The sequence below is a fragment of the Dicentrarchus labrax genome, unplaced genomic scaffold (genome assembly GCF_905237075.1).
Source record: "Dicentrarchus labrax unplaced genomic scaffold, dlabrax2021, whole genome shotgun sequence".
Lineage (NCBI taxonomy): Eukaryota > Metazoa > Chordata > Actinopteri > Moronidae > Dicentrarchus > Dicentrarchus labrax.
Window position 1 is genome coordinate 24,925,023 of NW_026136707.1, and position 24,652 is coordinate 24,949,674.

General features: G+C 41.0%; 1 long non-coding RNA gene across 1 annotated transcript in view; it reads left to right on the forward strand.

Moving 5' to 3' along the window:
* The first annotated feature begins 605 nt into the window (after positions 1-605).
* The window catches only part of LOC127367578 (uncharacterized), a 29,982-nt gene continuing 5,935 nt past the window's right edge, over positions 606-24,652 (forward strand). Inside the window, exons 1-2 of the long non-coding RNA XR_007885503.1 lie at positions 606-992; positions 15,148-15,214. This is a non-coding gene — a long non-coding RNA (uncharacterized LOC127367578). The remainder of the gene's footprint in view (positions 993-15,147; positions 15,215-24,652) is intronic.

Here is a 24,652-nt window from a genome sequence, read left to right on the forward strand (position 1 = left end):
GACACACTCTAGTGGCACCAACTGTGTAGCTTGGTTGTAACCTAAAGTCTACAGCATCACAATTCATGACTGGGCTCTTTGTTCATTTTGATCATTTTATTCTCATACTTCAGAATATTTCCTGGGCTAAGAGGCTTCATTGATTCAGTCTACAACCCTTCGAGGCATCCCTCCCCGCGTACCCATCCTCTATTCATCTTTCCTTTCATTCGCATCTCTCCCCTTTCCTCTCCTTCCTCATCCCCCCTTTCATTCCCACACTTCCTCCCATTCCCATTATTTCTCTTTCCTTCCTCCCTTCCTTGTTTTCTTCCTTCCTTCCTCCCCTTCTCACTCTTAAAACCTCAACTTGCACGGAGGATGTAGCGAGGCGAGACCTCCTGTCGTCGGTGGGAAAAAAGGGAGAGACCATCAGCTCGCAGACAGAGGGATGCAGCAAAGGTATAGGTTGGAAGGTAGTAGTATAGGCCTGCTCAGTCCTCCCTCACCCTCCCCTCCCTCCCTGCATCCCATCAGTCCCCCCCTTTTCCTGTGCCAGGGTGGTATGACCTGCTGGATTACAAAACAGCCCTCCCATGTGTCTGACTGTTCTCTGTGCCAGCCGAGAGACAGCGATACCAAGCTCCTGGAGCGCTGGTGAGGGCGACAGAGAGGAGGAGAAGAAAACGATGAGAGGAGGGAGGGAGAGGGGGACAGGAGAGAAAGAGGGAGAAAGTGGGAAAAAAGAGTAGGAGATGCAGAGCGAGGGAAGTAAGAGAGTAAGAAAAGAAGAAACAAAGGAGAAGAAGGGAGGTAGAGGGAGAAAGACGGTAGAAGGGAGGATGGAGATAGTACAGGAGCGGGAGGAAGAAAGGGAGAGTGTGTCTGGGGGGGAAAAAGGAGGGAGTTTTGAGTGATAGCGAACACACTGTAGATGAAAGCTTTGAGAAGAGCAGGACGCTGAGAAGTATCAGCGCTGTCAGAGCATGTTCAACCCTCAGGGACAGCCGGGGGTAAGTCACACACTACTCTGCTACACGAGCATGTGCATCTGATATACACACATTCACTGCTTCACACACACACTCATTCATGCATTTACACACTACGGCATCTTAATGTACGTCTACTACACTTTCTGCGAGGCCTAGAGGCTCAATTTCACACATTGTAGACACTTAAATGTACAGTCTTGGGTGTAGAAAATATATATTTCTAAGGATGATAATTGCTCCGGTCAGATTAATTGCTTTCCCACCGGCGAGCAGAGCTTTTTCTGATCCGTCTGAAGCTGCAGGTCAAAAGCTCCACGATGCTTTTAAAGAGGGTAGACCTGAAAGGTATCGCGTTCATAGCTGGACTTCCACTCCGAAAGTAGTCTGACAGTGTTTTCTTTTAAACTTTTACACCATCCATTTGTGTCTTTCTCTTTGTTGGCTCAGGATGGTACTGTTCGAGGTGGGCCTTCTTTATAAAATAATAAGAGATGAGAGAGGCTGATCAAGAGCGGAGTCGTCAGGGGATACGGATAATGGCGTAGAGAGGGAGAGGGGAGCTTCTGCTGCGAGGAATCAATTTCATATGATGTCTGACAGGCTGTCATGGAATCATTATGCAACCCCCAGAGACAAAGAGATGCTTTAAGAAGCTGTGTGTGTGTGAGTGTTTGGGTTCTGCTGGAATAGACACTTAAGTGCACACACATTCCTGTAGCGCACAATCGTCCTCTCATTTCTGCGCACAAACAGCTCAGTTTCAAAATAACCAAGGAATTGGGCCCTAAACTGAGTTACAGCAGCCATTCAAGGAATTTTCTAGCAGCCTTTAAGCCGGAAGAGTCTTGAGTTGAATTTTCTGTGGGCTACAAGGGAGAGAAGCTCCAGTTCCAGGGAGTTGTTAAGTCCCTGTTTAGCACGCTGTAGATCCAATTGATTCCTGTGCCGGGAGGCGAAGGGTCGTTTCACCCGCTGGAACCATGAGGATAGAGTGGGCTTTATCGTCTGAACGAGAGGCACTTCCTCAGATTTAGTTGCTTTAACCCCCCAGGGTGAGGAATTAGAGGAGAGAAGAGCAGAAGGTGGTGGTCTCTGTCTCACGGGGGCTCAACAGCAGCCATATTAGCTCCGTTACAGGTCTCAGGAGGACAGCTGGGTGACAGAGGTCGTCATGGCGAAGGGAGGGGGTCGTCATGGTAAGTGGTTGTCATGGAGATTGTGGATGTGGTGGTGATGGAGCTGAGCAGGTGGGTACCCCTGTGGACAGGGCTCACCTGGTCTGAAGAGACCATTATGCTCATATTCTACCTGCAGCTGTTTTTTTTCCCTCCCCATGTGGAATCATGTCCTGAAGTCTCGCTTGCTTTTCTCCAAGTGGCTGCAGCACAGAAACAAAGCAACATTTTTAAAAAAGGATCATAAGACAAAGCCATACAGCTGAAAATGCGTAGTCGGATGTAAAAAAAAAAGGCGGGGTCAATTTTGTCTCACTTTGTCGAAAAGCTTTCTGCTGGCGTTGATGTTTGTTATTGACAAAGTATTAACACAGCCCTGTTTTGTGTATTTCATTAATTAATCCATAACTTAACGAAATTATGCTCGTGCCCAAGGCTGTGCCGCTTTTGTTCCATTAACTTTGGCCGCGTTTGGACTGAAACAGAAAGCCATTTTTAACCCTTTGTGGAAAAACACATCTCTGTTGAAGCATCTGAGGGTTCTTATCTAAGGCAAATGTGCAGATTTTGCCGCAGGGATTTAAAAACCTGCTCTCTTTTGATAGCTGGAATCCAAGCTGAGTGTCTCTGTGCATAGCTGCATCTGGGAAAAGTGAAATCTCAAACATGTTTAAATTATTTTCATCTGTCATTGTGCTGAAAATCTCCTAATTTGCATTGAATGTGAGTTGCTGTTACAGAGAGTAGGGCAGCTCATTAGTTGGCCAGGAGAGAGCAGGTAGCCACCCCCCACCCTCCCTCCTCCCTTTCAGGTCTTTATCTGGGCTGATATTTCTGGACACACACACATTTTTTCTCTGCTCTTGTTTCCTCCCCAGCCTTTATCTTAGTGGTGATCAGTATATCCCCCCCCCCTTCATTTAGCAGCTTCTTTTATGTGCTAATAATTGCCCAGAGCGTTGACACTGTTAGCGTACGAGTTTGTATATTTGGCCACTTTTTATACCCTGAAGCTTCAGCACTTTCACATGCCAGCGATAATTTGAATATCTACACGCACAAAGCAGTTACTGTATGCAACCGTGTAATGCAACAAACCCTCCCACCCCGGCTGTGAATCATTATCAACACATACAAACTCACACAGTAAAACATTAGAATATCTCTCAGCTTCATAGTTCATCTCATTCTGCTGCTTAGTCATCTAGATGTGTTCTGTATGTGGAAGAGAAACAGGGTTGGTTGAAATGCTGCATATGAATTTTTTAATCTGGGAAAAAAATGATTTTCTAAACTTTCAAAGAAAGGCTGATGTCAAAGCAGGCGTTTACAAAAAATAGATGTCCCCAATTCAATTTGTTTTGTTTGATTTGATCAGCAGTAATTCAATCTGGTTTTCTTGCTGAATGCATGGTCATCCTTCCCTGTCTCCGAGAGGCTGCGAGGCGCCGGCCGTGTTAGCCGGGCTATGGTTTCCTCTCTGCAGAGAATAATGTGACGGTATAGCAGGATCGTCACCCACGGAGCTGTCTCTTATGTTTCATATAGGAGGACTGGACACTGACCCTGTGGCTGTGTGTGTGTGTGTGTGTGTGTGTGTGTGTGTGTGTGTATGTGTGTGTGTATGTGTGTGTGTGTGTGTGTGTGTGTGTGTGTGTGTGTGTGTGTGTGTGTGTTTGTGAGTGAGCTGGCCATTGAGGGAACAGAGTGTAGTATCCATATGGTGTGTGTGTGTGTGAGTAAGGGCCTTTGGGTGTGGCATACACTGAGAGAACCTTGTAACACAGCAGTGTGTTTGTGTCAGTGCTGTGAAATACATATCACATTGTATTTCTATGCTTCTAGTGACAGCCTCAATTATTTCTGTCTGTGCATATGTATATATATTGAATTATATTGAATTTCATATGGTGTGTACTCTAAACTGAAAGGTATTCCAGCCACTTGCATTTTTGTGGAATGCATATAAGGGCCACATCTTTAATTATGGTCTGTTTAAATCCAGAAAAAAAAATCAAACAACCCTCACAATCACATATATTTATTTATTCTGTCTAGAAACTGTTTAATATATTATTTTTGTCATTTTCATTTTAACATTTAAAATTTTGTCACCATCACACAGTGTTGGATATATTCTTTGTGTTTCAAAATGCTTTATAAAAGTCATTTAAAATGTTTATTATTTATTAGTTTTTAAAGACAGACAGATTTTATTTCTATCATTTTGAATGACTAAAACAAATTACTTTATTTTAACCAACAATGCACAAACAACACTCTTCATATACATTATATCTGAGTTTAACATATAAATTCACACATACTCCCAGACTGTAGATAAATGCCTCTGCACTGCTCTCTATAGGTGAAACCACCTCACTGAGGAGTTTGCTGTTACTTTGCAATAGGCTACAATTTAACAGTTGAGCTTAAAACATGTATTTCTAAAAGAAACTGAAGCAATATACTCCCAAAAAAGTAACTCATGGTCCACTTTCCTGAGCTTTCAACTGCAAAAAAAGCTAAGACTAATATTTACTCTGTCAAGAATGAAGTGTCATGCTCAATATAGCTCAGTATTAACAGATATAAATATGATTGTATTTATATTTATTTTTTGTGGCACAAATGACACACATTTCTTTAAGAAGAAAAATACCATGGTATGTTAGAATTCAATGCCTCTCCATAGGGGACAATTAAATATACTCAGCTGCAGTGTGAAATGTTATTTACTGATTTACTGTGGAAACTAATACAACACTGAGAACATCATTTCCTGACCATTAAACTCATTCTTTTCTTTAGCCATGCAATCCACTATCACATGACTATTTTTAAGTGATAACCATGCACACAAACCCTGAAGGAACTTCCTGAATTAACTTATTGCATATATTAGTATTTCTCTAAAATTAGATTTTATTATATCAACATTTATTTCTAAAGTATACACTGCCAATGTTCTGAATCTGACCTACAGAGACGAATGGACTATTTTTTAAATTACAATTATGGCAAAAATGATTCAGTTGAGTAATAGTTGAGGGAGACAGAAGCAAGAGGAATGGTAATAGTATTTCACCACCCTGCTGCATTAAATTTAATGTAAAAGTGTACTAAAATAGCAAAAGAATGGCGCATTTACTATTCAAATAGCAAATAATTACGCTTCACCAGTAACTTAATGCACACATCATGTGTCACTTAGGCATGCATGTGTGTGTGTTCATGCATGCATGCGTGTGTCACTTAGAGGACGTTGAAATCCTTTGTTCTCCATCACAGAGTCGATAACAAAGACGGTTAGCAACAAATTTAATTAGCTTTTTAATGAGTGTTTTAGCACATCTGTACTCTGACTTTTACTTGAGCAAATTGCCTCAGCGACAACACTGAAACATGTTGTAAAATTGTTTAAATGTCACTTTCATTCTGGCGATAGTAATTGCAATGTGACTTAATTTGCACCCTTTTATTTGATTTAATTACATATCACATCATTTGAACACTTGTTTAACCGTACTATTAGGGAAACCAAATCAGATTAATTAATCTTATAATTGAAAAATAAAATGACAGCAGTGTAACTGTTAAAATATGATTTGCAGTTTTCATGTTTAAGACTGCTTTACGTGAATTGTCACATTACAAATGAAAATAGTAGCACGCAAATGCATAAACTAATAAATAAGGTGAAGAAGCATTTTTCCCCCCAATAATAGACTTCAATAAAATCCCAAAAAGGAAATGCAGTTGGGTGCTAGTAAGGATGTCTGTGGTGTGTATGTGTAGAGAACGATAAGGGAAGTGTCGCACACACTGCATTTAAGTGTGTGTGTATGTGTGTGTGTGTGTATTGTTAATTAGTTGGACAGATAGTAAATGTTACTCTGATAGAATCCTGACCTTACAACCTTTTCTGTTTTCACAGCAGCGCTGCTCCTTCCCCGAGGAATGAGAGGCTTTCACACACACACACACACACACACACACACACTTACATTTTCACCATCGCAAACATCTTGCTAAAAGGTAGCAGTCCGCTGTTTTTAAGATTTACGTACGCCCATGCTGCTTTAAGATTTACACCATGTCTGCACAATCAGAAAAACAGACAGCTCAGTTGGCTGGACTCAAACACCTACAGTCAGCAGAAAATAACCCAGACCGGCCTGGTCCAGACCAGTACAACTTATCATACTGCCCTTCTGTGCCTTTATATTGGCGTGCTAAAACATTTATCAGCTTCCTATCTTGTATATTGCCGTAATCAGTAGAAAGTAGCCTGGTCCAGTATGGCTTTGGTTGGCCAACCTATAGTACCCTTCATCCCCTGTTAAAACACCTCCCTCTGCCTTTCCCCCCCGCCCTTTTTAAAGAGCAGAGATTTGGCCAAGTCCTCATCAGCCCTGTGTAAAGGCATCCACCAGCTTGCTATCCAGTTGTAATGGCACCATTACCGGCCATCAATAATGCGGGGGGGGTAACATGTACATGTAGCCATACTGCCCCTGGGACTAATAGAACCGACATGAGAGCTGTTTCCTCCCCAATGGCCGTGCAGAACGAGGGGTTGTAAAGGTGCCTGTTTGTTTATCCTAACACCTAACCCCTTTGGAAAAAAAGACACTCACACACACACGGGCACAGAGCGGGGGCATTGTTATAGTTTGTGGCGAAGCACACGTGTACGGATGAAAAGTACACACATCAGACATTATCACAGCAGGGTGCACGAAGAAGCTGAGGAGGAACAGGCAGTGGAAAGACACCACATGCTCTCACATGCATGCATGCGTCGAGCATCACACACATCACATGATCACACGGTCTGTGAGTGGGAGTCTTTGTGTGCTGTAAGCATATAGGAGTGGAGTGTGTGTATGTGTATGTGTGTGTGTGTCTGTGTCTGTGTCTGTGTGTGCTGGAATTCCTGGAGAAGAGGGAGGCTGCAACAAGGTAGACTGTTGATGCTGCATGTTTTTTAGTCAGACACTGTGAGAATGTGTGTGTGTGTGTGTGTGTGTGTGTGTGTGTGTGTGTGTGAGAGAGAGAGTGCTACTCCTACATGTTTCCATCCAGACAGAGCTACGCATCCGTGTGGGAGGGGTTATGAGAACAATGATGGGTACTCGTTTCTTCCTCCTCGCACACGGTGTGTGTGAGCGCATGGGAGCGCATGTGTGATGACAGTGTGTGTGTGTGTGTGATGTATGTGTGTGTGTGTGTGTGTGTGTGTGTGTGTGTGAAAAGCAGTGGACTCTCACATGTGGAACTGAAAGGTAAGCCCTTTTTCTTTATCTTTGTGTTTGTGTTTGCTGGATTCCATCACTGATTGGATGCATTTGATCACGACATGTATCATCATTTTTTTTACGTTTAGAGTAGACTTCTTCTACTGTCTCTTTATGCTATGATATTTATACTCCAACTATGGATGCGATGTATGTTAACTGTACGCTCGTATTTCTTTGTTGCCATCTGCAGACTTACTGTTAGCGCCCACTAACCTGCCTCTACTTTAAGCACTTTGGTACTTAGTGTGGCTAAGCGGGTTTGAATACATTAAAGAGCTTATTGGCTCATAGTAACTCCATCATCCACACCTACCATTTGTCATGTGTCAGTTTGATGTGTGTGTGTATTGGCTGTGGGCTGCGACAAACCCTCAGAGACAACGTACCCTCAGTCCCAATTTGTCGAAATGGTTTACGACAGGGTTCCCTGAGGATACACCCTCCATTTTTCATTGTCTTCCCACGCTCGGCTCACACACGCGCACACGCACGCGCACGCACACGCACATGCACACAGACACATGCAGAAATGTAGTGCATATGTATGCATCTCACACAGCGGCGGCAGCATTTCCATATCAAAGATTGTCTCCCACCAAAGGAGATGTAATGGGCGGTAAACTTTCCATTATAATTTGTTGCCAGCTAATATTAGCTCCTGGGAGTGTGCTGGATGACATCTGAGGGACAGAGAGGAAGAGGAAGGAGGAGGAGGGGGGGGGGGGGGGGTGGAGGGGTGAGACAGAGACATTAGGAAGAGGAGAGGGTGAGAGGTAAAGGGTCATGGAGATGAGGTGTGCACATGAAAATGAAGGAGAAGGACAGCGGAATGAAAGAAATAGAGCACAAAGGAGTCAAGATGACGGGGGAGAGGGGGAGGAGGAGGAGGAGAGAGTCAGTGTGGAGTATTTTCACACGCCTGGTTGCTCCCTGCAGACAGCGCCCCCCCCCCCATCCCCAATCCAAACCAAAACACACACAGACCACATCTCTGTCCTCCCTCCCCCCCAGCGCGGGGCTATGGACGGCAGGCAGGCCCTTTGTTTGACACATAGCTGCACACAAAGGCATCCGGACCTGAAATAGCCACACACTCTCATCAGGACCACTTCTGATTGGCTAAAATTTGGCTTCATGCTGATGCTGGAGAATACTACAAGAATCAAATGTGTCAATTATGATTCCGATCAGACGAAGGATTTATAGACTCTATCGACGTCACTTGTGATAATGCTGCTTTCAAGAGCGGGTGTACAGTATGAGACCTTTGTTCCCCCTCAGACAAAAGGCACAGTATTGACTCTAGAGAGCACATCAGCTCGCTTTGAGAGTGCTCTTCCTGAGGTGACGTGACTCGACTGTCGCCGGAATTCTTTGCGGAGACGCGACATGAGTCGTTAGGCTGAATGCACACTTTCCAGCGATCAATTTTTTGTTTCCAGTTCTGTGTTCAGAAACCAGAGCCGGTGCGTCTGCTGTGGGCGGCAGGAAGAAGGTTTGATATGTATAGATTCAGAGTGAGGCTTTGCAGACCTGAAGTTATATTTTGTGCAGGATTTGATAACAATGAGACCAGAGTAATAACCTGGGACTAATATGATTGATGCACCAGTGTGTGTTTTTGATCGAATCAGTCAGGTTAAATGTTGGGTGCAGTGCCAGGGCAGCGAGTGCGCCAGCAGCTACTCACGCTGAAATAAAAGAAATGATAAACCCCTCACTTATGCCTCAGGGGCTAGGACTGTATAAAGTCTCCTGACACCTTTTATGAAAGATTAACCCCACCGTGACAATGCAGCCATCTTTGTTTACTGCCAGGAGACTATTTCTTTCTTTCTCACAGAAAATTGTACAAGAGACAAAGAAACAGACTGATAGACAAAGAGGGAGAGAAATATGGTAAGAGAAGATTTTTTTTTTACGGCAAAGGCTTCTTCCATATTTCAGGGGGATCTTTTCAATGAGATGACAAGCTTTCTGCAGGAATCTGTGGTAAATGGATTTCACACCACACTCCTCGCAACAGGGGATTTAGGGCGCTGGCGGGCAAGAGAGCAATATCTGCCACCGGAATGTCAGCAGTTTCCAATCCGCCATTTGAACTGTGGAAAACACTGTACAAGACAGTTCATGGCATTAGCCCCGCTTGGCATCATGGAATCCGAAACAGCATGCTGGTGTTTTAACATGATAAAACTGGAAAAAAGACAGACATGGTTTAAGTCTGGGGGTATATACGAAGTGTAAGGCAATTCTGTTTATAAGAGCCAAAGTCTTTGTGAACACGAAGAAGCCCAATCTTGCATTTTTCAATATGGAAGTTATTACCACAGCGCCTAATCCCACACACTGTGCTTAGCTACTTAGAGGGGGGGAGTGTGTGTGTGTGTGTGTGTGTTGAGGGGGAGGCGGGTGGAGAGGTGAGTCTTTAATTCCAGCTGAGGATGGCAGGTATGTTAAAACCAGATAAAACGAGACATTAATTGAGTGACAGAGTTTGCTGGCGGGTTTTATCAGAGGGTGTGTGTGCGCGGGCTTGCGAGTGAATTTATGTGTGTGTCGTCTTCTTCTCTGTCTCTTTAATTCTCCGCCAGCTTTCGCCCCACGTTCGGGCGAGCCGCGTGTCCCGTGGGAGGCAGGAGGCTGGAGGGTGGAGAGGTGAACCAGGTGCACGATTACGTCGAGAACATCAGCATAAATGGCTGTCTGAGAAGCCTCTTGATCCCAACAGAAACTTGAAATCAGAGGGCTTTGAAAAGCCACTTGGGGGCTTTGCGAGGCGCACAGGCTCTTGTTTGTCGCTCCTCTAAAGACTTGATGATTTCTGTCGAGATATTCAGATTCTCACACAGTTCAAATCACCTCTGAGAAGAAGAACAAAAATCAATCTTTTTCAGCTATTCTTCGCAGAAGAATGTGTGTGATGCCCGGATCGAGTGGTAACTAGTTTGTGAGTCAATACTCAGATGTTCCTGTCACTTCAAAGTGATGCAGTTGAAAGCTAATGCACTGTGCTATTCAAGGCCTTGTGTGCAAGGGTGTGAGTGCCAGTGAGCAGCCTCTGTCTGGTGCTTTTAGCAGAGCTGTGAGGACACATTTGCGTTCATTTGAGGAGCAGACTGAGGTAATTTTGACCAGACCCTGGAGCCTCGGCGCTCATCTTTCTATTCCAATCTCTTTTTTTGGACTGCCCTAATTCCATATCCTCATTTCTTGTGGAGGAGGCGAGGGATTGTTGTAACACATAGTACAGCGTTCAGCACAGCTTCTCCAAAGATCCATTTGAATGTAATGCACCTCAAAGTGCCACATATTAGGCTTTATTATAGTTCATGTATTGGATATAGCTCAGTGACTCTCACTAGGTTTAAAGGGTTGGTTCACCAAATTTTGAGGAACATATTTTTTACTACAAGAAGTTTTCAACTCTTTAGGAAACAATCTCAATTTAATACTGATGCCTTTAAATAACCTACATCAACAAGCAAGATAATCAGTGAGAAGACTGGCTGTTCCTATATAGTTATTAATGTCTGCCACCCGGTCGGATTCGGTCGGATTCCCCTTGAAATTAAACAAGGCGGTAGAAACACTACCGCTTTTGTCCACAGAGGCCGCAAGAATCAACACAAAATGAAAGTTCCTTGTTGCTGCTTTGACTGGATTTGCCCAGGTTTGATATATCAAGATATAGAGACTATATATTAAAAGAAACTAGTTCCTGTGAAAACTGTGTCCTCAAACCTGGAGTTTAGACTGACAGGACATCATACATCTGTAATAGGCTACTAATATACAAGCATTCTTCCAATCTTTAAATTCCCCCTTCTCCAGGGGCAGAGAAGAAGGAATTTATTTACCTTTAGATAATTCTATTCAAAGCTTTACTAATGTGCCACAATAATGTTTTCAAGTTCAAGAATCTTCATTTGGGGGCGTTTCAAGCAAATATTGATATATGTGATTGTTTGAGATTAAATCAGCATATATTTCTGCCACCCCTTAGACTCTCCATGCAACCCTCTGGACACCCCATGAATATTTCTCTAGATCCACCCCTGCACTCCTCCCTTCCCCCACCCTGGATGACACATTGGTAAAATAACCAAGGCCCAACATCCACAGAAAAACCATACAAGACTGAACAATAAAATAAATATGAAAAAAACAAACAAATAATTACATTTAAGAGAGAAAAAACAAAAGAAACATCAGTTATAAATATCAGAGAACAAAAACTGCCACAGGGAAACGATGTAGACCATATCTTGGTAATGGTAAAGGCGAGTCAGAGTCACTATTTCTCAAAATAACTTTCTCAGTGTCCTAGACAGGGTATCAGTTGTATTTCCCTTCGCACCATTGATTCAAGCTATAGAACGTATCAGAGAGATGATAGAAACCATTGGGAGATGGCACTTTTATGTCAGAAGTCTTGGTAACATTAATCATTGAATCATCATTGATAAGTAAGACATTAGGTTAAATAGGTTTACTATTACATCAAATAGCATGTGCAACTACTATTTCTTCACATCTGGGCAGTACCTTATATGCAAATAGGTTCCCACTTCATTACTATTACATATTGCGCAAATGGGTGTGGGGCAAAGCTGGAATTGGAAGTGTTTCCTAGGGGTCAAATGAAATCTATGGATGAATCTGAAACTAAGCATTTGATAGTTATAATTTTGGGATGAGAGGGCCACATTTCCCCAGACTCTCATGTATTGGATTATCCATGTTACAGGGAAATTGTTTTTGGAAGGAAAGGCTACTGTTGGATTTTTCAATGCTGTGAGGACCACAAACTGAACTCTGTTCACTGCCTCAGACACAGATATCTCATACTGTGAGAAAATAAAACATGTTTCATTTGTAATGTGGGTGAACTGACACTTAAAGTGTTCTTATAATGTGGAAGCACTTTCAGGTATATAAATTATGTCTGTGAAGCCTCTGTAAACTATTCCTCCCTGTGTATGTGTGTGTCCTTTTCATAAATATAACTTGTGTGTGTGTGTGTGTGTGTGTGTGTGTGTGTGTGTGTGTGGTGATCAGTCAGATGATCTCTGTATGACTTTAGGGTCAACAGTACATTTCACTATCACAGACTGTTGGGCTGGAAATGTGGAAAGCTGAGGTCATTCCTTATAATTTCTATGCCAAATGTATTATACATATTTTAATTAAAGCACAATTCTATAGACACAGTAGACTAATAGGTAATTACGTTCAAATCCTATGCATTTAAATGGCAATCATTTTGCCTTATTTTAATATTGTATTCATTTAGTTATTTCTGGCAATCTGGTTTCAAATGATGTAATTGTGGTAGTTCTTGTGTCTTGAGTATATCAATTATTGCAGCCTATTTACAAACATATTGGATTTTTTGCTATATAGCCGACTGACTGTAATAATGTGTATAATGTGCTCAAATTAATGATTAACTACATGGGAAAAAGATATATCAACTGAATACATCACTCAACTCACACAGACATAAGATCTAGTTTAGTAAATGCAGTATGACATAGCAGAAGACATGAGACATACTGTAACACAACTATAACCTCAGATAGGACAGAACATACAAATAATAAGACAAACTGGCAAAACAGTTTGTGAAATCAACATAATAAAGCGATAATACAGTGAGGTATGAATTCATAAAAAGTGGTGATGTGTATGCAGTGGTATGTGTTCTAGGGCAAGGGATAATTTTTGCAGAGAAAGCAAATAAAATACCTTTTTCACAGCAGCCATGTTGACATGATACAGTTGGGTAAACACGGGTGAATGATTAAGGTTCTGTTTATGAGTATTTCTGTCTTCAGCTGAAAGTTTGACCACTTTAACGCTTTCTCTCCCCTGCTTTATTCATTTTATTTTACAATTTATTTGAAGCAAAATCTATATTATACAATTCAATGTATTGTCTGATGTGTGTTCAGCAAGGATGCACAGAATGAAATGGTTTGGAACAAATATAACAAATATATTTTCTGTGTGAAATCTCATACCAGACCCCTCTAACATAGGTTGGATTAATTATTATACTTTGAAATAAGCCGTTTTAAAATAACACATTTTCCATTGACATTCCCCCTGTGTTGTATATTTGTTAATCTGTACTTCAGTATTTTCTCCCCAGTGTCGAGTGGAATTATTATATTCAGGATTTTTTTAAATATCTAAATTGTTTTCAGAGGATTCATGTTGTAGAACTGTATAAATTGCTTTTGCCTTTGACTGAACAATTTCTCTAAAGATTAATTATTCTGACATTCTTTATGTTTCTGAAAATAATTCCTCAGTACAGTGCTGTGAGTCCTAAAACCTGGAACTGAGTTAGCATTTTAGAACCTGCCTTCGCCTCAAAGTCAGTGGGTTTGTTTAAATGGGTATTTGGTTATATCCCTAAAATAAGGTCTATGGTTAACACAAGCTTAAGAGATTTTCACATTTTGTTCTACAGTGTAAAATATACCAGTAAATACCCCACCTGTGAATCTTGAAGCTTTTACATGTTGCTAACAAAAGCGGTTGCTACTCACTAGTCCGCCTTTCAAACAGAGGCTCTTGCAAACTAGTCTAACTCAAACTTTACAAGTTGGATGTTTAGTGGTGGTGACATTGCAGTTATGTCACAGTGGTGTAGTTTCTTTATAGCCTAGCATTAGCTTTTTACTTCTATCAATCGCATTCTTTCAAAAAATATTCATTTGTGAAGATCAGAGCTTGCTGAGTATGCTGTAAGTATCATAAACCTTTGTTAGCTGCAATAATCCAAAATCCACAGAAAAATCCAATCGGCTTTTTGTTGAAGGAACCAGAGCGATGCTAACTTCGCCATCCCTGCAGCCCTCTATACAGGAAGTCAGTTTCTCAAACTTCCCCTCTGAGGTTGCCATTATAAATGAATATTAAAGAACGTGTGTGCCTTAAGCTACGTCCTGGCACAATATCCTGAATAAAACCCACACTCAGTCCATCCTGTGTGGATATTTTCTCCTCTTGACACCTCGAGCCACTGATAACTGTCTCATCTCTAAGGCAAAACATTTGGATTCCATTTAGTCTCCTTTCATGCTTAAATCGATAGTCGTCGGCTCGTCCACTTTTACACCCCAACTACCTCTGCCTCCATTGGTCCAGAGGCGGCGGCTGCTTTCTCCCGAGCCAATCAATGCTGATAATCATAGTTGGGATGTAGACGGGGAGCTGCGGGCCGTACGGCTGCATGATTAATGAGCTTATTACAGACGCAGAGTGGACCTCATCACAGCCGCACCGCCTGGGAGAGAGACACAGTCAATAGGGAGGCAGCATGCACAGATGGGCTATAGGGACAATACACTCACGCACACACACACACACACACACACACACACACACCTCTGTATAGACAATAAATGAATGCACAAGCAACCACAAGCATGCAAAAACACAAACGCATGCGTTCAATGCCTGTGTGTTCACTGACTCTTAAGTGATTTATTACACTGAATTTAAAAAACGCTATATAGGTGTGAGTGTGTGTGTGTGTGTGTGTGTGTGTGTGTGTGTGTGTGTGTGTGTGTGTGTGTGTGGAGTCACAGTCCATCCTGTGAAACACACACCACTGGCCCTTTATTATTATTCTTAAAGGAAAACAAATTAATTACTCTGACATTTGCTTTCTTCCTGCAGGCCGGCCGTCAGCTTTTATTTGGAGAGCAGATAGTTTTCCACCTGCAGCCCTGGAATCAGCTGAGAGGTAGGGAATTACTGCAAATTAAACTGTTTACTGCCTTGCTTTCTGCCGCCTGTTTACTTCAACGGCACAGGGATAAAAAGGTCAGCTTCATTTGGGTTTGATTGCGCTGATTTGTTCGGACCAAAGTGGGTTTGTTCCTCAAGTTTCTCCTTTTCAAATTTCACTCCGAAGCGAAGGCTTTCCTGGAACCGTGGCACATTCTAACCAACCAGTTCTAACATGAAGATATTTCTTATATCTCGTTATTCATTTTAGAAATGAAGAATTACATTTTACAGAGGAAGGGAAAGAGACTAATGGGGGCACAAGAGTACAGTGTGGACAAATTAATTTCTTAATCATAACTACAAATTGAGTCAGAGTGAAACCAAAATATTAATTAAATACATTTTGAATGAAACCAGAGCCATATTTCTTTACATTTAATATATTAACAGTTTACTTAAATAATTACATCTGTTGCATTTTCCATCCTGCACATTTCTCCCTGTTTACTCTGAAGCATAAATCAGCCTGTTTGTTCAGTCAGGGCTGGTTTTCCACTGCTGATCAGGAGGCCCCGTGGCCGATGGTGTGAGCAAGCAGTGGCGCGACTTCCTGTCCTGGAAACTCATATGACTCAGCTGAAACAAGGCTTGAAAGATATTTAAGGGTTACTCTGACATTTGGAATTGTCCCTTTATTGTTAATGAGTAACACTCACAAGCCACCCCAGGGAGACTCAAGGAGACGTGTGAGAGCTGTTTAATATCTGCTGAAGAGAGAAATACTGACTGAAGTTAAACTATCAAGGGTTTTGATTTCAACTGTTAAAATTGACTTTGGTAAATCTCCCTAATAATTTCCTACAAAGAGGCCGGTATGTAATTGGTAAATTATTCAATTTCTTCCATTTTAATTCAGTCAATTTTCTACAAAGAGCTGTGTAATACGGCAGTATACTTATGATCCCTTTTAAGGAGAAATGTTTTAATTGGTACTATTTATTGGTAAGTACTGTTCTCTCTTACTATAGGTTAAAGAAAAATAACATTCTAATATACAATTAACACACAAAACTGAAACATTTCTAGATGAATATTGACTTGGGGTTATCCAGTGGATCCCTGTCACTTAAAGCACTATGTCTGAATTTTGGTCTTATTGGTTTATATCTGGAGTGAGTATAGTTAAAGAAGATAATTTGTTTAGTATTTTTGCAGGTTTCTGTATATTAATGGGTTCTTATGCTCTTTCATTATTTCCATATAACCACTACATCAGTGGTTCCCAACCTGGGGGTCTGGACAAAATAAACCTGAGCGGTTGCATGATGATTTATTGGGTAGGAAAGCAAAATAAGAGGAAATTTGCTCCACAAAATAATGTTAATTTTCCTCCTCAGGCCTCTAAATATGACTCAGATAAAACAAAAATAACTCTTTGGTTGGTTAACAACTGATAGATGCGTGCAATTGGTTAAAATAGGTCAAAAGTAAAGGTTACAAACCACTGTAAATAGTTTCCTAAAATGTCAAACATAATTACAATATCCCTCATTACCTCCACTGCGGTGCCTTTGAGCAAGCCCTTTAACCCTGACTGCTGCTCAGTGGCAGCAGATCAGACTGTGGTTGCACTAGGCAGCTTCCAGGTGCCTAGTGCAACCCCCCCCCCAATAAATAAAGGTTAAACAAAAACAACACTTTCTACATTTCCTCTATACTTAGTCCAAATTACACAGCCCTGTGAAGAAGAGGAGGAACAGTTAAATACCAGCAAATGACTCAGCTAAAAATAAACCTACAATTCCTTTACTTAGTATTTCCGATCACCTTTTCAGCAAAAAAAAGATTTTCTCATTGACTTCAATCCATTCTGAGCATCTTATGTCCTAAAATGGAAGAAATAAATGACTTTCCCTGTGTGTTTTCTGCCATCAACCGACCCTGGCAACTAAAGATATCGTCTATTAGATGCAAGCATTTATCTGAATATGTTCTGGGGATCTACTGTACTTTTCCCCCTCAGAACTGTGACCTACATAGCATAGTGGCCTCTCTCTAGGACTCGCAGTCCTCGTCCATATAGTATGAAAATTGAATTTGCCAACCAGCTGAGGAGCGAAGCCCGAGCAAGTCAGGCCGTCCTCTGGTGCGGCCCTGTGCAGGCTGCACAGAGGAAGTCTCTGGCTGTCACTCTGTCCATTCAGCAAATCCTGCCCCCGCTGGAACTGCTCTCCTTTCTTTCTCTTTTTTCTATCTCTCCACACACACACACACACACACACACACACACACACACACACACAGAGAGAGAGAGAGAGTCCTTCAGGAGCTTGGCAGACATCCTATTCAGTTAAGTTAAGGAATAAGCACACTGTCGGCCACACTGTGCAGCTCTCAAGGAATGCCATAGCAACCTCCACTCTCATCCCTAAAAGTTCCGACTTTATTAGCAAAATCTCTAAAACACACAACAAACTTGTTCATAAAGACGACGAGATAAAGCTCTTGTGTCTGAGGATGTTTTAATTAGTTTTGGGGTAGGATTCAATGTGATAATCCTGCCTCTACTTGTGTGCACCTGCTTAGTAGCCATGAGTCACTGTATTCAATTTGCATTTGCACCCTTTGAAGTATTTAGCAAATTACATAATTGCACAAATGCATCAATATGATTTTAGTTACGCAACTCACACACATGCGACTCCTTGCGGGATTAATCATTTAATCGCTATCTGACTTCATTTTTCTTCCATCATTTTCGCATTAGGATTAATATAACAAGAGCTCTCTCCTTCACCTGCCTCAATCAACCGAGCTATATTTCAGTCTTATTACAGATCCTATCATTTAATGTGGCCTGGAAATGACTCCAGCCGTGGCGTAGCCTAAAGGTAGTTACCTCCGATTTAAATTATTCTGCAGGAGGGATTATAAAAGTGACACACATTTTGGGACGCTGAGTCGCCGAGTTCACATGGAAGCTAATTAGGAGAAGCAACAATTTAATAGGTGGCAGTAATTCGGTACCACTGGCTCTGCAGATGACAACTCAATTTGGTTCTACAGAGAGAGACAGAGAGAGAGAGAGAGAGAGAGAAATGGGATGCTCGGTAGAATCACCTGCGAGGGAGAGTGGTGCGGCCCTGCACAGCGAGGTTTTGCGCTGTCAGTCAAAGCCAGATACATTTCTCAAGCCTTTGCTGTGTGTGTGTGTGTGTGTGTGTGTGTGTGTGTGTGTGTGTGGTGTGTGTGTGTGTGTGATTGTCTCCCCTTCTTTTCTCTCTTTACATCCATCTTCACCCTGCCTCATTCTCTCTCCACCCCTTCATCTGTCTCTCAGATGTCTTGCTACTTGCATCCCCCCCTATCTTCCTTCCTTTCTCTCTCTCTCTCTCTCTCTCTCTCTTCCTGTCTGTCTGTCTGTCTGTCTGTCTGTCTGTGGACGCCAGCTGGTTCAGTGCTGCTGCAGTGTGCCACGCCTGCCAAACATCCATTCTAAAAGGCGAACCAGTCTAGAGTCACCACTCTCTCTCTCTCTCTCTCTCTCTCTCTCTCTCTCTCTCTCTCTCTCTCGCTTTTCCTCTCTCTGCAGCTGCAACACAATAGCTCCCCCATCATGACATTATCAGTGGTTCCGCGGCCTCGCCTTGCCATTATGTGACACGCCACTTTGTTATATTGTGCCTCTGACTTGAAGGCACAGGTGGCAGTAATGTTGCTGTGCTCTCACAGGGCTTCAAGCACCGAGGTCTTGACATTAGAAAAAATTGTAGTCAGGAACTACAACTATATAGTTGCATCAAATGAACCTCAAATTTGTACTTAAATTATCGTGTTAAGTTACATTATAAGCTGTATATACATGTTCAATGTATGGATAGCATATTCTTAGCACATGATTAACCCATTATGATGCTAAGCTCAGCTAGTACTTACATTATTCCCAGAGCAGTTTTACATTACAACTTATGCTATGCTTTTCTATTTTGTCTTTTACAATATAGATCTTAATGTTATTGTACATTTTCATGTCCCATATCGCTCCATATTTCATGTCCTATATGCACTTTTTAACTTTTGCTGTTGCTAATTGTTGCTGTTAGGCGGAGAGTCAATAAGATAAGATAAGATAGTTAATAAGACTTTATTATTTTAATTTTTTGGGGGGGCTTTTATTGTCTTTATCATAGTGACAGCTGAAGACAGACAGGAAAGGGGAGAGAGACAGAGAGAGAGAGGGGATGACACGCAGCAAAGGGCTGGAGGTTGGATTCAAATCCTGGGCCGCTGCAGCAAGGACTCAGCCTCGGTATTTGGGTCGCCAGCTCTACCCACTGAGCTAACTGGGCGCCAAGATAGACTTTATTGATCCCACACTGGGGGAAATTAACTTGCTACAGCAGCTCCAGATATAATACAACACAGTAGATAAAGAAAAAACACAAATTAAATAAAAATAGAATAGAAAAATAAGATCAAGATCTAATGAAAATACAATAAGAGTTGTATGTACATTATATCCAGCTTTGTATTATGTGACTGATAAGGAACATTGCACAGGTCACAGCAGGAGGAAAATGTGTAAAAATAAATAATTGCACAGGACTGAAATATATACCGCATTTAGCTTTGTTAGTACATTGTTAGTGTTAATAAAAAAAGACAAATATGGAGATACAAGGTTTCTACCTGACAGGAACGAAATGCAAGGCATCTGATTTGCAATGCCAAGTCTTGTCGAAGGCAATGCTGACTTAAAGCACGAGGCAGGGTTTGTACTCTTTTTTCTCCACACTATTGAGATTTGTTTTCATTTATTAGTCAAAACATACTCATAGACCACAGTGCCAAGTATAAACTTGTACAAAAATATATTGAATATTCTTATTAAATATTAAACCAAAACTATAATCCCTCCCTAACCTTAAACAAAAGCCTAATACTGTACACTGGACACAAGCCCTGTGCTTTATAAACCACACCAAAACTCAAACATTTTTATCTCAATATATAGTTGTCTTCCTGAAACTGTAGTTTTTAACAAACAAACAGGAGAAAATAGTTAATTTGTTGAGGACTACTTTCAGTGGCGGATTAATATACATTTGGTGCTCTAGTGAGTATTTTGAGCAGCAGGACAGTGTGTGTGGGACTGAGTCAAAATAGTTTATTATAAAGAACATGTCACACAGTGCAACAGTGTGGCTCACTGATGTGTTTTTAATAGTTTTTGGACAACAATGGAGCTTTATGCCACAGAGGAAGAAGATACACACACAATACTTGTGAGAAGGATCGACACATGGTTGGTTTTCCTGAGATGTGTTATATAAAAATATAATACACATAAAAAAAAAAAAAATAGAACATCAAGGTTTTGTGTGTGTGTACCTATAGTCCTTGTGCATGTGCGTTCCTCGGTGTGGCTTCCTCTGAGCCACAGAGACTTTGAGAGCAGCCCATGCAGAGCGACAGACACAGACCAGTGGCTTCTTCTAATGAGCAGACTGTTGTTGGTCTGCCGTGGGGACCCTGCTTCAGCTAGCACGCCCTATAAGATTTTATGAACTAATTAAGCACTAAAAGTTGCCTTCTTAGACAAGAAAGTCAAGATTTATATGGAGCTCAAAGAAAACTAATGGGAGAAAAAAATAATAATTTGCTATTTCTCATCCTTATATCTTTCATTTGCATTCAGATACAGTCTGGTAATGGCTGAGGCTGGTTCACGTTTGGACTGTCTACTTGCCCCTGAAAGAAACAGCCTATTTATAGGCATTAATTATTCTTTCTGCTGCTCTGCCACCGTCCTGATGGACCAAGAGATACTGTCATCTTCACTTTGGAAAGTAAATGTGCATCCTTCCCATGCTGATTTACAGATAGTCAGTCTGGAGACACACAGCATGGAGAATGACGAGTCAGTATGCCGTTGTTTGCAAGCATAAAACTACTGAATTTGCCTTATGTGCATATAACATGTGTCTCCAGCTAGGGCTGCAACTAACAACTATTCTCAACATCAGTTAATGTGCAGATTATTTTATGAGTCTATGAAATTCCCATTTTAGTTTCTGAGGGCACAGGGTGACTAAAACCCAAAACGATTCCCTTTACAATTATATAAAACAGAACAAGGCATTAAATCCTCGCGTTAGATTAGATGGAACCAGAGAGACTTTTGCCACTTGGGTGAAAAATGCCCCAAAAAATAAATCCGTTGACATGCAAACTCGGTGGTTTTTAATGTTGTTTTTGTATTATCGCCATCCATCCATCCATCCATCCATCCATTATCTATATCCGGTTTAGAGGGTCACAAGGCACTGACATTGAGCGAGAGGCAGGGTCCACCCTGGCAGGTCAACAGTTCGACACAGTGCAGACACACAGAGACAGACTATTCTACATTATTATAATATATATGGAAGAATATTGCCACTGCAGTGGTGTGCAGCTGTGTTTTTAGGTCTAATTTACATTTTAATTTTAAATTTACGAATTACCGATATACATATTAATCATTTTAAACATAATCATTTTGGGGCTCCCTGCACATTAATCACCATTGTAATTTAATTAGTTTGACTTTGATTAGAGCAACATAAATAAAACCTAAAAACTCAACATAAAATTCAACATATTTGGGTTAAGACTGAGTTCAGTGTCACAAGAACTGCCCTATAGCTCACTGTAAACAATTTCCTTGTATATTTACAGGAAGTTACTGGCAGCACAGTTGCAAGCAAGGTCCTGTATTTTGATTTACAATAAACTACTGTAACTGTACAGTAATGCAATTTACAGTATATAAAACAATATTACTTAATTAATTAATTAATATTACTACAAAAAAGTATTTTGCTGTATTATTAATATTGATATATTACTGCTAATTATAATAATTACTACTAATAATTATATAATCTTCAGTTATTAATATTGTAATATTACTAGGTATTTTACTGTAATAAAGAAATGTGGTATTGTACAGTAGGTTTTACAGTACTAGGCTTCTAAATCTACAGCGACATCTAAGAGTGTGAGTCTATGGGCCACAATTTTTCTTTAAATGTGGTGACAAAAAGTGGCGTTTATTTTTGTAAAAATATATTATAATATATAAAAATATTCAGATCTTTTACTTAGACTCTCTTTCTCCAGAATGACTGATCCCACCTTTGAATGTACCAATACAACAGTTCAAAAAGTGGAAGGCCTGCATTAAACATATTCCCTAAGTATAAGTACATTAATATTGCAGCAAAATGTTATTAAATGTACATAAAGTAGATAAAACAAACAGCCCATGTGATTGTTATACTGTTATACATTACATTATTGGATTATTGCTGTTGATGCATAATGTGGAAGCAGCATTTTACTGTTACAGCTCATTTGAACTACATTATAAACTGTTGGGTAGTTCAGCCTGTAACACTGATATTGTATGGGCTGATTATATGTTTAATGTCTAATCTCTATCAGCTAAGTTGGTTAGCTAAGTTAGCTGTCATATAATGTAAAAAGTACATCCCTCTGAAGTATTTCCCTCTGAAATGTAAAGAAACACAAAATGGAAGCACTCAAGTAAAGTACATCAAATGTGTATTTTAGAACAGCACATGAGTAAGAATACATTTCATGTGAGATCAGTCAAGATGGGCGTATCTCCAAATTATTTATAGAATTAGATCCAACTAAATTATGCCTGTCAGTGAGTCAGAGTTTGCATTTCCTAGGTTACACAACCTGTGAGAATTTAGCAAATGCAACCTCAATCTCCAAATCGCTCATATAGCCATGACTTTACAATAACCGCTGCTTTAACTGCACAGCGCCTTTCAAACGTCTATCAATAGAGCTCTTTTTCCCCCTCGCTCTGGGGACCCAGAGAGATGTTGGATTGGCAGGCCGGGCTGCTGTCAGCATCATCTCTGTCACCTGTCCTGCTCGGCAGCCAGCTGCTCCTCCTGTGATAAGACTTGAGTTTATTCTGGGGCTGAAAATACTGGACTCAATCTGGCTGTCGGCCGATCACTGAGCCTCTCTGTCTGTCTCCTCACAAACTGCAGCCCATATTCCTCGCTGTCAGTCAGTCAGGCAGGCAGTCAGTCAGGGCCAAAGCTGCAAGCTTGTTTGTAAATCTCTTTTGTGGATTTCGTTTTCACTCAGTTGCTGTGAAATAGCATCAACTTTAGTTATACAAGTCTGTTTCAGTTTTCCACTTAAATAATAAGCTGCATGGGATGGAAATTTAAGTCAGAATTAATTCACAAAGGAACCCTTAAAAAAGGAAAACATCTGCTCAAGCAATGAAAAGAACTTTAAGAATGGTGATAAACGAACATAAAAAGACTGTGATTATATAGAGCATACATTTAATTTATATATTTATATAGAAGAATGTGACTTAATGAAAGACTCGACTGAATACAGCATAGCTGTCGCTCTCCTCATTTCTCAGAAGTGTCAGCCACCTTCATCTCCTCATTTCCCCCCTCCTCCTTATAAAATGAATGATGTTAAATCAATGATGCCAATGTCAGGCGCCGTCTGAATGACTGATCTAAATAAATTAGGCAAGGCTCCATTAGGAAACAAAAAGCTTGCTTTTATCCAGCAGCAGGCAGACTCTATTTCTTTCCCCGGCTCTTTCTTTCCCACCCTCTCTGTGTAGTGCCGAGTAAGCACAGCTGTCTGAAAGCAGTGTGAAGGATGGACGGCTCTAACAGGAGGGGGGAGAGGTGGGTAGGCGAGGACCCGAGGGATAGCAATGTTAACTGGGTGTGGCATGCCCGTTTTTTTTTTTTTTTTTTGGCTGCGCTGAGAGAAACTGTGGCCAAGCCGCAGCGCTGCCACCGAGCATCTGGCTGTTGGCCATAAAGTCAAAACCCTGTTGAAAACAACTGAGCCAGCTACAGCGATTTTTCTACCTTTTACCTTTACTTATTGAGGGAAAGATGACAGAGCACGAGCCCCACACAGTCTGCAGTCTCTGCACTAAAAGGTTGCATAGATAAGTGATAATTATTTTTTATTACAACTATTCTGATCTTTCTGATGCCTCTATATGAGCTGCACACCATCCGCAAGTAGATTGGCTATTTCTGTATAGTTATTCTTAAAGCCTGCCACCAGGTCGAATTCCCCTTGAAGTCAATGAAACACTTCCCCTTTTTTCTCCACAGGGGCCGCCAGAATCAACACAAAATGAAAGTTCCTTGTAGGGGCTTTAAGTAAAAGTTCCTCAGTATTAGCAGCAATATAAAGTATTAACAGTAAAAGCATTAACCATTATATTAATGGATTCTTTCAAATATATCACTGTGCAGACAGTATTTTGGGGTTGTAGTTTTCCAAGTAAAGCTAATTTTAACTACTTTATTCTGTTGAGTAGTTAAATATATAACAATGCAGCAATGCAATGCATTTAATATTTAAATATTAT